The 13,934-nt window shown below is 29.6% G+C and overlaps 1 protein-coding gene across 1 annotated transcript in view; it reads left to right on the top strand.

The window, feature by feature from the left end:
- The first annotated feature begins 1,021 nt into the window (after positions 1-1,021).
- LOC114334484 (uncharacterized) overlaps positions 1,022-13,934 on the top strand; it is a 104,260-nt gene continuing 91,347 nt past the window's right edge. Inside the window, exon 1 of the mRNA XM_028284530.2 lies at positions 1,022-1,181. The gene's annotated coding sequence lies outside the window, so the exon portion shown is untranslated. The remainder of the gene's footprint in view (positions 1,182-13,934) is intronic.

Consider the following 13,934-nt stretch of genomic DNA (forward strand, 5'->3'; position numbering starts at 1 on the left):
TCACAGACACAACTCATGTGTTTTGTAAATAATTTTTGTTCGTCTATTATAATACCTAAATATCTTGTTTCCATTTTTCTTTTTATTGTTTTCCCTCTAATTTTTATAATTGGATCTCTTTCTAAATTTCCTTTTATTAAACTATATGTTGTTTTTGAATCTGATATTGTTAATTTTACTTTATTCATCCAATCATTTACTCTTATTAATACTTCATTTGATTTATTTTCTAATTCTCTTCTTAAGTTTGCATCTATGATCAGCAACAAATCATCTGCATATGCTATGCTTCCAAGCACTTCAGGATCTATAGTCAATTGTTCCAACAGTTCCTCTAGCATTACATCCCAGAACGTAGGTCCACAAACTGATCCTTGTGGACATCCTTTTGTGATATGTTTTGTATTGATGAAGAATTTTTGATGAAGAACATGGCTAGTTGTCAAAGTACCTAACTTTTTCAATATCCAACATAAGTGAATGAGTCACAAAGCAGAATGTTAAGAAAGGCCAAGGCTACAATTGAGTTTTAATTTCAATATTTTTTAAATGCTAGAATATTCCACAGGGTGTTTTGAACTTTGAGGAAAAAACACAGTATTATTGTTACACCCGGTATATAATGACATTTACATGTTCAGCAACAATATTACTACATCGAGCTTCTTAAAGAATAAGGCCATAACATACTAAAAAAATCACTAAAATCGGACAAGAGGTTTAGGAGATTCGGAACATCAAAAATGACCCATTTTTAAGGTGTCCCAATTTTTTTGTCCAGGAGTGTATTTGGTTATTAGGTTATCCTCCTTTTCTTTTAATTTCCAGCTAACAAATTACCGTTGTTGATCTTAAAATACAAACCCAACTTGTCAACAGATGTTCTACAAACATTCCTATGTTTACCCTTTTGTAATAACCACACCACAAGCGTGATTGTCCCACTTATATTTATAATTTTTATTTCCAAAAAAAACTACTTAAGTATCGCGAAAGTTTTGTTATTGCTTGTGAACATACAGATCGTGATTGGTTGACCATATTATATAAGTGCTCTCTGTTCGAATTTATTGAAATAAAGTGATATGAGCTACTGAGTGGTCTGTGACAAAACGTGTTGTGTGGGTGATTTAAGTATGTCTTCCCGTTGATAAAAAAAAACGCCTTGAACAGGATAGGAGGTATAACTTTATACTTGTAACTTGTAGGGGAGTGCATATAGATTTTCATAGATTTTCAGTTCGGAAAAAATCAAACAAGATAGTACTTTTTGTAATTTCATTAAGAAGTGTTTAATAAACAACATATCAAAAAGTTCTACTCGAGAAGTGGGTGCTTCATTTTTTATTAAACAAATGAACTGCGAAAATAGATGTTTTTTTAAATAACTCCAAAAATATAAATTTTTGAAAAAAACTGACTTCTCCATTGAAAAATTCAGAAAATTTTACAAAAAAAAACCTTATATAAAGGTTTTTCTAAAATTAAATCTGTAGCTTCTATAATTTTTTATTGAAAACGCTAAAGTCACCCTGCTCACAAATATTGGCGCACTGTAAACTAGCGTACGGCGAAGTGCATGGTTAAGTTATTTTAATGTAATTCTTTAACTAATCGATCAAATGAAATTTTACAAATTGAACATGAAAGAAGAATAATTAAGCTACCTTAGAGTTGTAGTAAAAAGAAACAAAATGTATGGGCATAAGTACGTTGTGGGCTCAAAATGAGACTTACATGAATTTTGTTTAAACATGATTTAAAAATGTGTAACTAATACAATTTTTCTTATAAAACTCTCAATCTTGCACAACTACCTTTCAATCATCTTACTAAACGATATTTCATTCAAAAAAAATCTCAAAAAATGTAATTTTTGAAAACTTTATAGTTTTACAGAATTAACACCACTTTAAGACGGTATTACCCAATTTTCAACAGATTTATTGCCATTTTATAGGTGTTTTTTTTTTTAAAGCTGGGGATGTAGTCTGTAAAATGCACTGAATTATTTTACTTTAGAAATGAAATAAACTATTTCTTTTTGAGAAAATTAAGAAAGATAACAAAAATGTAATACAAAACCGAAAATTACCAGCTAAAAAAATGTTTATACAAAGTGATCAAAACTTTTTTCTGTAAAACTTATCTAAAATACATTTAATAATAAGCTTCAACAATAATAAATGTTCAACAAAAAAAATTTTTTAGCTCTTATACAGTATGTCTGCGTAACTTGGAACCTATTGATAACTTTTTTATTATCAGTTTTACGAAAAAAAGTTATTCTTTATAAAATACTCTGCATCGTATATTATCTAAGAAAAAACCATCAAATATAAAATTTTATTAATTTTATACGAGGTATGTCAAAAAATATGAATTTCACTTAAGAGTAAAGTACCTTTATATTTCACAATATCAAAAATTGTTATAAAAAAAAGTTGGTTGGAATTAAAAAATATGTTTCAGTGTTCAACTACATCCTTCTAATTAAAATATTGTGTATAATAAAGGCACTTTACTCTCAAGAAAAATTCAGATTTTTTACATACCTCGTATAAAACTGAAAAAGTTTGATATCTGATGGTTATATCATAGATTTTAGACCAGGTAGAGCATTCTATGAAGAATAACTTTTTTTCGTAAAATTGATAATAAAATAGTTACAATAATTGTAATAAAATGATGATGGGTATCCGTAATTTGAGAAAAAATTGAATTTTTTTTTTCGATTAGAATAATGTAATTGTATATTAAAACATAGTTTTTAATTTCAAACAAATTTTCATAATAGCAGTTTTTGATATTCTGGAATAAAAAGGTATTTTACTCTTTAAAGAAATTCATATTTTTGACATAACTCGTATAAAATTGATAAAATTTGGTATCTGGTGGTTGAGATTTAGATTTTTGGCTATCCAGAGTATTTTATGAAGAACAACTTTTTTTCGTAAAATTGATAATAAAACAGTTTTCCATGTGGTTCCTAGCTACGCAAACATACTGTATAAGAGTTTCTGTATAAGAATTTTCAAATTGTAATACCACATTCGGATTCAGCGTAACCAAAAACAAAATAGAAACATATTTGATCAAAGTAAAATGATGAATTTAACGATATTTTTAAAATTATTTATACAAAACAATTGTTATTGTTTAAACAATTAATAAACAATTAGCGGCCAAATCTGCGAGTAGAACTTTTTACTTTAACATGTATATAAACTAACAAAAAAGGTTTTAGAAAAATATAAGCTTGTTTGAATTATTCCGAAACAATGCATATTTTCGTTCTAATTGCACTCCCATCTATTGCATATTCACGCATACTTTATTTGCTAATGTACCTATTATTATAGTCCATTCTTTCACGGTTTTTGCTCTAAATTTTAAAGAACCGCTTGGATTGACATGAAATTTGGCATACGTATAGCTTACATGTCAAAGAAAAAAAAAGTGATATTGTGCCTTTGTGTGCTTTTGCCCTGGGGGTGACTTTCACCCCCTCTTGGGGGTGAGAAAATATATGTCCAAAATAAGTCCGGAAATGGGTAAACTGACTAATTTTAAGTAACTTTTGTTCTACAGGAGCTTTTTCGCCAAGTCAACACTTTTCGAGTTATTTGCGTGTGAATATGTTCATTTTTCAACAAAATAACCACATTTTTAGACGGTTTTTTGCAAATAACTCAAAAAGTAAGTATTTTGTCGAAAAAAACATTCTTAGCAAAAATATATCCTATAAAAAAGTAAACAAAATGGTGTACGCGTTAGGTCTCTGGATCTCGTAGAACCAGAGTTATAGCCAATGGAAAATAGATTCATATTCACCAAATTTCAGATAGAATATTTCGACGTGAAATATCCAAAAAATTAAGCACTTTTTGGGGAAAACCCACTATACTTTTTTTAAAGTGTTTAATAAAAGATTTTTTCCTGTTTTTACAAAAAGTTTTTAGCATTAAATTTAGGCAAGTTACGCTCAAAATAAAGTTGGTCCCTTTTGTTTTTGCAAAAAAAAATCGGGAAGACGACCCCCTAATTAGCAACTTAAATGAAATTATTCGTTACCGCTCCACAAATTATTTTACTTATGTTGTGTTTATATGATCTGTAAGTTTCATCGATTCAAAGTGCTTATTTTTGAAAATATTTGGTTTCAAAATAAAATTTTTAAAAACTTAAATTTTGAAAAATATGCTTTTTTTCAAAATAACTTAAAAATTGTTAGAGATACTAAAAATCTCGAAAAACAAAAAAAGTCAGATTTGCTTTTCTGAATATCATGTATCTTTCTGTTTTTCTGTTAGACAAAAATTGATTAAGATTTGGTGTTTTTAATTTGCATACATTCGTGATCAGTGACTCGTTCAACCCCTTTTAACTACAGCCCTTTCAATAATAAGGACTTTGAACCGATGAAACTTACAGATCATATAAACACTATATACACGAGTCAAGAAACTTGTGAAGTCGTAACGATTAAGTTCATTTAAGATACTAATTAGGGGGTGATTTTCTCGATTTCTTTACCAAAACCAAAAACGACTAACATTATTTTGAACGTAACTTGTTTAATTTTGATGCTAAAAATTTTTTTTATAAAACAAAAATGAAGCTTTTTTTAAACACTTAAAATAAGTTGTAATGAGTTTTTCCCGAAATGTGCTTCATTTTTGGTTATTTCACGTTAAAGTATTCCATTTGGAATTTGACGAATATGAACCTATTTTTCATTAGCTATAACTCTGCTTCTACTAGGTGTAGAGACGTGATATATAAACCATTTTTAATTTTTATAGGCTATATTTTTGCTAAGAATCTTTTTTCGACAAAATTCTTACTATTTGAGTTATTTGCGAAGAACCGTCTTAAAGCGTGGTTATTTTGTTGAAAAAATGAACATATTCACTGCTAAATAATTCGAAAAGTATTGACTTAGTGAAAAAACTCTGTGGAACAAAAGTTACTTAAAATTAGCCAGTTTATCAATTTCCTGACTTTCTTTGGACGAATATTTTTTCACCCTCAAAAGGAGGTGAAAACCAGCCCCAGGCCAAAAGCACATATCGGCACAATATCACTTTTTTTCTTTGACTTGTTAGCTATGTGTATGCCAAATTTCATGTCAATCCAAGCGGTTTTTTAAAATTTAGAGGTTTTGCAATATTTTACCGTTAAAGAACGGACTATTTAAGAAATTTAAAAAAATACATTGTGTTTATGGATTTATATGCATAAATTGATATAAATTAATATTCATTATATCATTATTAATGTACTAAATACTTTCAAATGAAATTTATTTACTCTTTATTTCTTCATAATACTTACTATTTTATGTTATTCGTCCTCTTTTATTTTGTCTGCATTTTAGTGTTCCGTGCCAAAGTTCTCTTTATGTTTGTGTATTCCAAAATTTGTTTGTTTATTAACGTATTTAACTTTTGTTTCGTAAATAATAGTTTCAAATCTATAGATATGTTTTTAATAATTTCAGAAGACGATTTCCGGAGTGGAAGTCGAAGCGTCAAAAGCAATTATGAAATATAATTTAAAACAACTATAGAATAAGGACTAAGTTTTCAATCTAATAGCACATAAAACAACATCAAAAAATGTTACTCTACACCCCATCAGACTGAAAACAATGGGAACCTTCTCTGGTTACACCTCCGAGGCTTCTACAATTTGCAAGCCATACGGATGCTGAGACTAAAGAAAATGAGGGAATTTTACAATTTATAATTCACGTCCCATCCGTCCGTAAAGTTCCATCGAGAATGGTTCCCTTCGTACTCCAGTCAGAGTAAATGTAATTTATGTACAGTTGAGTCCGCGAGTCTTTACCCGTGCTTCATTAATACCTGGCGAGATAAAACCAATGAACTGTCAACACTGATGGAATGGCCCCGTCCCATTCCAACAGTGAAGCGAGATAGGCGCCAACATACAAGATCGACTTCTAGTTCTACTTTCGATTACTTTGGGTGAAATCCTAGGACTTACGAAGTCCAATTACTTGTTTATTTAGCATCATTCTCTTCCACGCATGAAATTAATGACAAACCAGCAGCCGCCTGTTATTAAGTAAAGACACATGTTATTTTTATGAACGATTTAGACTCGGTGCATTGAAAAGAGATAGGTACAAAGAAAGACGGGATGTTTTCACATATTTTAAGTAAAATTTCTGACGTTTTGGTTTGTTTACTTTTGTGGCTGTCAGTTTGTTGAATTTTTTGCTGTTATTTTGTCGAATTTTTGCATTTTGAAGTTTTTATAGTATACAAAGAGTTGTTTTCACAACTAATTTTATATTGGAGTTAGAAATTTTGTAATAAGTTTATGTTATTTTATGATAAATTTTGACAACGTACAAAGCTAACCTCATTGTTGACATAGTTGAATGCTTGTGTTTAAGGTTCCGCCAAAGTGAATAAAATAACAAAAAGAAAATATGTTATCGAATTTTTTTATAAATTGTTTATTTATTCATTAATCAATGATAATAAAATAATTTATTAAGCTACTTCAAATGTAGCTGTAATTATGCACCAAAATTTTAAAGCAAAACTTAAATTTGACATTCTATTTATTTGATTAAATTAAATCAAACAGAATACGATGGGCGGGTCACGTACTAAGATCAAGTGACGAAAGACTTCTAAACGCCACATTCTGGGAAAGGCCCGATGGAAAAAGGTCAGTTGGTCGCCCAAGAAAGAGATGGAAGGACGCAGTAGCCAGCGATCTACGCAAAATGGGAGTACAGCAATGGGAAATAGCTGCTCAGGACCGACAACAATGGAGGGAAATAGTAAACGTGGCCAAGACTCACATAGGGTTGTAGAGCCAAATTATGATGATGATTTATTTGATAACGCCAAATTTTATACTATAACCCGTGATCGGAATATGTAATATCCACTTGCCGTTGCGTTTAGTAAATTTCCGACTTATTTTCGTATGCTTTAAATGATAACGCACGGGTAAAGACTCGCGGACTCAACTGTAGTTCTAGTATGTATGAACTACTAATGTAGTTTATTTTTGAACTATAGAATATTTCACGAATTTCGAATATTTTGGATTAGGGATGCTAATTTGATTAGGATCAGGAAGGCTTTGATTTAAACAGTCAGCTCTGCTGAAAATGTTCAGCAACTTCTTCCAATATTTGAAGCACTGTCGAACTCAAGCAAAGTTTCCCAAATTGCAGGTGTAGCAGTATTAAATGGTTCTTGCCACGTTTCCAAAACTGCGTCACTATGACCGTTAAGTCCAATATAGTTATATTAGTAAGTTTTGCAAATTTGTTCAATTTGATTAAATTCACAATGGTAAGGGGTCAGTATTAACACATTATATCCAAAAAACATGTGGATAATCTCGTCTACTATATACCTGTGGGCTGTGGGTGAGAAATAGGTCGATTTCAGGATAAAATTCAGGAATTTTTGAAACCTATCAGGTGTTGTAAAGCACGATGCCAGGAATAACTTCTACTAAAATGTAACCAAAAATATTGTGCGCCTTTTTTATTGCGATTTCCATTTGTTAAATTTGCAATTTTCAAGGATTTTTAATTTTGCAGCTTAGGATATTGATTTTAGAGAAAAACTTTTTAATAGAAAGTTGTAGTAAATTAAAAAACCTACAATTTGAGGTAAGGTAAGTTTAATTTGGTTAATTGGTTATTGCAAAACAGCCTGCGAAAAACCAAAATGGCCGTTTTTTACAATTGCATTATTTATTGTACAAATATTTTTTTTTTATTTTTTAAAGCTTTAAAATAAAGATCTTTCAATTCCAAACATAAAAAAAATTGTAAAGCCAGATTAACGAATTTTTTGCTTAGATATTATAAATTGTTTATCGCAAGAGGTCAAATGTCGAAGGCTATAACTTTTTGAAAAAAAAATCGTAGAGAGTTGGTGAAACATCTAATCTCCTTCTAAAGAGTTATATTTTCATATTCTGATGTAAATAAATGCGTAAAACATTTTTAAACCTCTAATTTTTGGGTTTGAAAATAAGGGGGGAAAATTTCGTTATAAACATTTAGAGCTGAAGCGGTCCTGTACATCCTATGAGTTTTTAACTTACAGATTATTGTTGCTGAAGATGAAACGAAGATTTATAAAAAAAATAAAAAATTTCTACGACCAACTGAAGCCTAGATAATTTTTGGGTTTGAAAATAAGGGGGCAAATTTCGTTATAAACATTTAGAGCTGAAGCGGTCCTGTACATCCTATGAGTTTCTTACTTACAAATTATTGTTGCTGAAGACAAAACGAAGATTTATAAAAAAATAAAAATTCTCTACAACCAACTGAAGCCGAGATAATTGTTTTTTTTAAGTCGTAGTGCCTTTATTTATAACAAGAAATTATTTTACAGTCATTGACTAAAGAAAGACTTATATTATCTTAAAATAAAAATTATTATAAAATATAATTACATTTAATTATTAAAAATTATTTTTAAAATTTTGCCGCTTTTGCGAGCGGCCGAATTTTACAAATCGCCCGGCTCACTTCAAATCCGCGCGGTCCGAAAATTTTTACGTAACTTGTATTAAATTTTGACAGAAAACAATTTAATAATATTACCATTATAATATACAGTCTATTTACCAATGTATTTGTTTTTCTTGATAAACTTTTATATGTGAAATTTCATTTCTGTGGAAATAATATTACAAAAATGTTACATATATATGAAATATATAACTATATTTTTAATTTTTTCATTGTTATATAAATATAATTATAATAATGTTACTTCTTACTATAATATACAATATAAAACTTTTTCTTCTTGTAGTGACTATTCTTTTGGATTTCACATATAAAAGTTTATCAAGAAAAACAAATACAGTAAATAAAAAAGTAAATAGACTGTATATTATAATGGTAATATTATTAAATTGTTTTCTGTCAAAATTTAATACAAGAGCCGGGCGATTTGCAAAATTCGGCCGCTTGCAAAAGCACCGATTTAAAAAATGATTTTTAATAATTAAATGTAATTATATTTTATAATAATTTTTATTTTAAGATAATATAAATCTTTCTTTAGTCAATGCCTGTAAAATAATTTCTTAATTGTTATAAATAAAGGCACTACGATTTAAGAAAAAAACACAATTATCTCGGCTTCAGTTGATTGTAAAAAATTTTAATTTTTTTATAAATCTTCGTTTTGTCTTCAGCAACAATAATCTGTAAGTTAGAAACTCATAGGATATACAGGGCCGCTTCAGCTCTAAATGTTTATAACGAAATTTGCCCCCTTATTTTCAAACCCAAAAATTAGAGGTTTAAAAATGTTTTACGCATTGATTTACATCAGAATATGAAAATATAACTCTTTAAAAGGAGATTGGATGTTTCACCAACTCTCTACGATTTTTTTTTTCAAAAACTTACAGCCTTCAACATTTGACCTCTTGGGATAAACAATTTATAATATCTAAGAAACAAATTCGTTAATTTGGCTTTACAATTTTTTTTATGTTTGGAATTGAAAGGTCTTCATTTTAAAGCTTTAAAAAATAAAAAAATTATTTGTACAATAAATAATGCAATTGTAAAAAACGGCCATTTTGGACATTTCTCAGGCTGTTTTGTAATAATAAATAAACGAAATAAAACTTACCATATCTCAAATTGTAGGTTTTTTAATTTACTACAACTTTCTATTAAAAAGTTTTTCTCTAAAATCAATATCCTAAGCTTCAAAATTAAAAATCATTAAAAATTGCAAATTTAACAAATGAAAATCGCAATAAAAAAAAGCGCACAATATTTTTGGTTACATTTTAGTAGAAGTTATTCCTGGCATCGTCCTTTACAAAACCTGATAGGTTTCAAAAATTCCTGAATTATATCACGTTTTTTCACCCACAGCCTGGGGTAATAATGGTAGGGGAGCCCAAGGGCGTTTTTTGCAGATACTCGAGCGCGTCAGAATATTACATGGGGAGAAACCTTGTACCATGAAAATGTACCTCTACCATAATATATTGGCTCTTAATGCAGGGGAGTTCGTTAAGGGGGGCCGAAAAAAAATCTATTCTTAGAAAAACTCGAAATCGTCAGATTAAGATAAAGTAAGTTACATAAGTACATGCAAAACAGTGTATATTTAAAAAATCTGACGATTTGATTTTGTAAGGAAATGGGTGAGTCCCAAAGTTTCACAAGAAAAAAGCGAATATTTCGCGAAAGGAATGACAGATCGAAAAATTAAAAAACACGTACTCAATATTTTTCAAAATCTATCGAATCATACCAAACACGACTTCCCACGGAGAGGAGTGGGGGGTAAATTTAATATTTTAAATACGAATCACGCGATATTTCGCGAAATGAACATCATATCGAAAAACTGAAAAATACACTTATTCAATATTTTTGAAAAATCTATCGAATGGCACCAAACACGACCCCCACAAACGTGTGGTGGGGGTTACTTTAAAAACTTAAATAGGAGCCCTCATTTTTTATTACAGATTTTGATTCCTTACATAAAAATAAGTATCTTTTATTCGAGACATTTTTTCGAATTATGGATCAATGGCGCTATAATCTAAAAAAAAAACGATTGTTGGAAATTGAAAATTAAATTAAAAATGGACAAGTCCCCACTAAATTGGAAAACTTTACTTAACTTTTTTTTGGTTTTAGGACCTACTCTTTTAGCATACTTTGCTCCCCTACCATAAATATTTTGGTTTTTCATTCCTTATGGCTAACTGTAATATTTCTGGCTTATATTGGGACATGAAATATTTTCATTCTTTAAGTTTAACCACTGTTCTATTGTATGTACCTACTGTCTAGAAAGTTGTTGGTTGCTTATTTAAAATTTCCGAATGGTATGGGACATTATCCACAACAGTAACAGATGGTTCATAAACTTAGAAGCAGTTTTCTTTTCAACTGTCTCCCAAACATCTCCGTATGTATGTTATCGTGATAATCAGCTGAGTTTGATTTTGACGACTATGTCACTCATCTTAAAATTTTCACATAATCTGACCAATCACAAACCAAAGACAACTTGTGTTATCGCGAAAACACCAACTGTCTTTCAATTCTGATTGGTCTATCAGCTTCGTGTTTTCAACGACGTAACCATGGATACCGATCGCAAAGCAAAGTTTGACGTTTGCCAAAAAAATTATTGTAGCTGTATACGTCAAAATGAGTCGTTTCGGTGGTACTTCAAACAAAGTTATAAACCAAAACATTGAAGAAAATATACCGAGTAACACAAGAAAATCTAAATCTTATATATGGAGACAATTTATGATGTTCTGTGTGGATCGAAACTACAAATTAGATGCAGAAAATAACAATGAAAGACTAGCATTCATTCTAAAAGATTGGGCCTTCAACTACTTATTGTTATAGGTAAAAAATAATTATAACAAATTATTTATAGTTATAATAAATATTTCATGATTATGACTAATTGTGAATTATTCAAAAAATGGGTAGATTTGGGTTACCTAGATCAAATGTATTATTATTAAATTCCTTCCTCTCATTCTACTGAATTTTTGACCTATCACTTTGTTCGTGAAATAGTCTAATAAAATACCACTCGTGATTTAATTTATCTTATAAGTCTGTCTTTTATTTCTAAACTCAACTGAGTTGCTTAAAGAAAACACCACTCGTCCTACGGACTCGTGGTGTTTTCAAGCAACTCAGTTTCGTTTAGAAGTAAATCGACAGACTTATCGCGAAAATTGAATCATTAGTGGTATTACTATTGAAAACACGACCTCCATGCAGTATAATGTCTGTTTCCCTCAGTATCGGTGTGTTTTATGGATTTTATACTATTGTCCTACCAAATCTGTTTTATGCCACCTTTAGCAAAAATTCACATTTCGTCTAAATAATTAAATGAAGCATATTCTTTTTTAAAGTTATTATAGGCCAGCAAATAAAGCATTTCGGCTCGCAATTTTTTCGTCCAGCATGTATTTACTTGAAATTTTCACAAAAGGTAGGGAATAGCCAAGGATCATTTTCTATATCACACCGCTGTACGCTAAAATCTTGGGGGTGGTTGCCACCTCATCTCGGGAGTGGGAATTTTTTATTATAGACTAAGAGCCGCTATAGGTGAAATTTCTTAATCATTTTAGGCACGATGGGACCCTATAACTTAAATAGTAGAACCTAAAAGAAAACGTTTGAACACTGTGCCGTCACTTTTCAGTGGCACATGCGTCGACAGTGGCGCATCAAACTTTCCACTTATGGACGGGATAAATAAATTAAAAGTTAACAGAACTTACTAACAGAATTAATTTTTTTTTCTTTTTTAAGTTCTATGTGATTACCACATAGAATTCATCGTGATTTTAACCCACCACCCCCTTCCCCCTGCCCCCACCATCAAAAACTTCATTTTTCGTTTTTATTTTTTTTGGTGGGATGCAATCAATTTTAAAATTTCAAAAAATTCACACGCATAGTTGAGGCTTTTATAAAACATGCCTATTTTTTATAGACCCATAGGTAGAGTGTACATAACCTCAAAAAATTAAAAGATTTTTTTTTTCAAAAAAGCGTATAACTTTTTTTTGAGGAATAGCTGCAGGTCTAATTGTTTCTTAATCTTGTGTGTTTTATCAAACACTATACTTTTAATTTTTTTCAGATTTTTCCGTAAGCCTCCCCACCTTCAAAAATCCTAAAAACTGTTTTTTGAGGGGTTTTGGGGGATTTTCCCTATTTTATAGACTTCATAATATATCAAATCAATTTTGTTTTTATAGGTTATATATAACTTGAAGTAACTGAGTTCTTTAGAATATTTAAAAATCAGAAAAACACGTTCAAACCCCCCAAAACCCCCTTAAAAAACAGTTTTTTGGATTTTTGAAGGTGACTAACGTTACAGAAAAATCTGAAAAAAATTAGGAATATAGTGTTTGATAAAATACACAAGACTAAGAAAAAATTAGATCTGCAGCTATCCCCAAAAAAAATTTATATACTTTTTTTCAAAAAAAAAATTTTTAAATTTTTTTGAGGCTATGTACATTCAACCTACAGGTCTATAAAAAATGGACGTGTTTTATAAAAGCCTTAACTATGCGTGTAAATTTTTTGAAATTTTAAAATTTATTGCATCCCACCAAAAAAAAATAAAATCGAAAAATAAATTTTTTGATGGTGGGGGCAGGGAGAAGGGGGTGGTGGGTTAAAATTACGATGAATCTTATGTCTTAATCACATAAAACTTAAAAAAATTAAAAAAATTAAATTCTGGTAATGAGGGAGGGTATTTTTTAATTTATGTATCCCGTCCATAAGTGGAAAGTTTGATGCGCCACTGTAGACGCATGTGCCACTGAAAAGTGACGGCACAGTGCTCAAACGTTTTCTTTTAGGTTCTACTATTTAAGTTATAGGGTTTCGTCGTGCCTAAAATGATTAAGAATTTTCACCTATAGCGGCTCTTAGTCTATTACAATTTAGTAAATCGATGTAAAAATTAATTCTAAGAAAAAATGTTTTTACATTTTCTTTGTAAAACTAATATTTTTCGAGTTATTTGCGGTTGAAAGTAACAGTTTTTCGATGAAAAAATCGACCTTTTTTGAGGGTTTTTAAAGATTAACTTGAAAAATATGCATTTAATCAAAAAAATTGTGGATATTAAAATTGTATATTATAGTAACACAAACCAAATTATTTTCCTATAATATTTTTAGGACCAATACGAACCGAGATACGGCATGTTAAAAGTTAGCTTTTTTCGTCAAATGCATAATTTGAAATATTCAACGTCAAATAACAGGAAAACTTTGCATTTTTCGAGAAAAACTTGAATAATCTTATTTCAAGCATATAATTATACCTTCCAAAAAAAACAATAAAAAGTTTCTATCATAAA

The sequence above is a fragment of the Diabrotica virgifera genome, chromosome 7, assembly GCF_917563875.1.
Source record: "Diabrotica virgifera virgifera chromosome 7, PGI_DIABVI_V3a".
Classification (NCBI taxonomy): Eukaryota; Metazoa; Arthropoda; class Insecta; order Coleoptera; family Chrysomelidae; genus Diabrotica; species Diabrotica virgifera.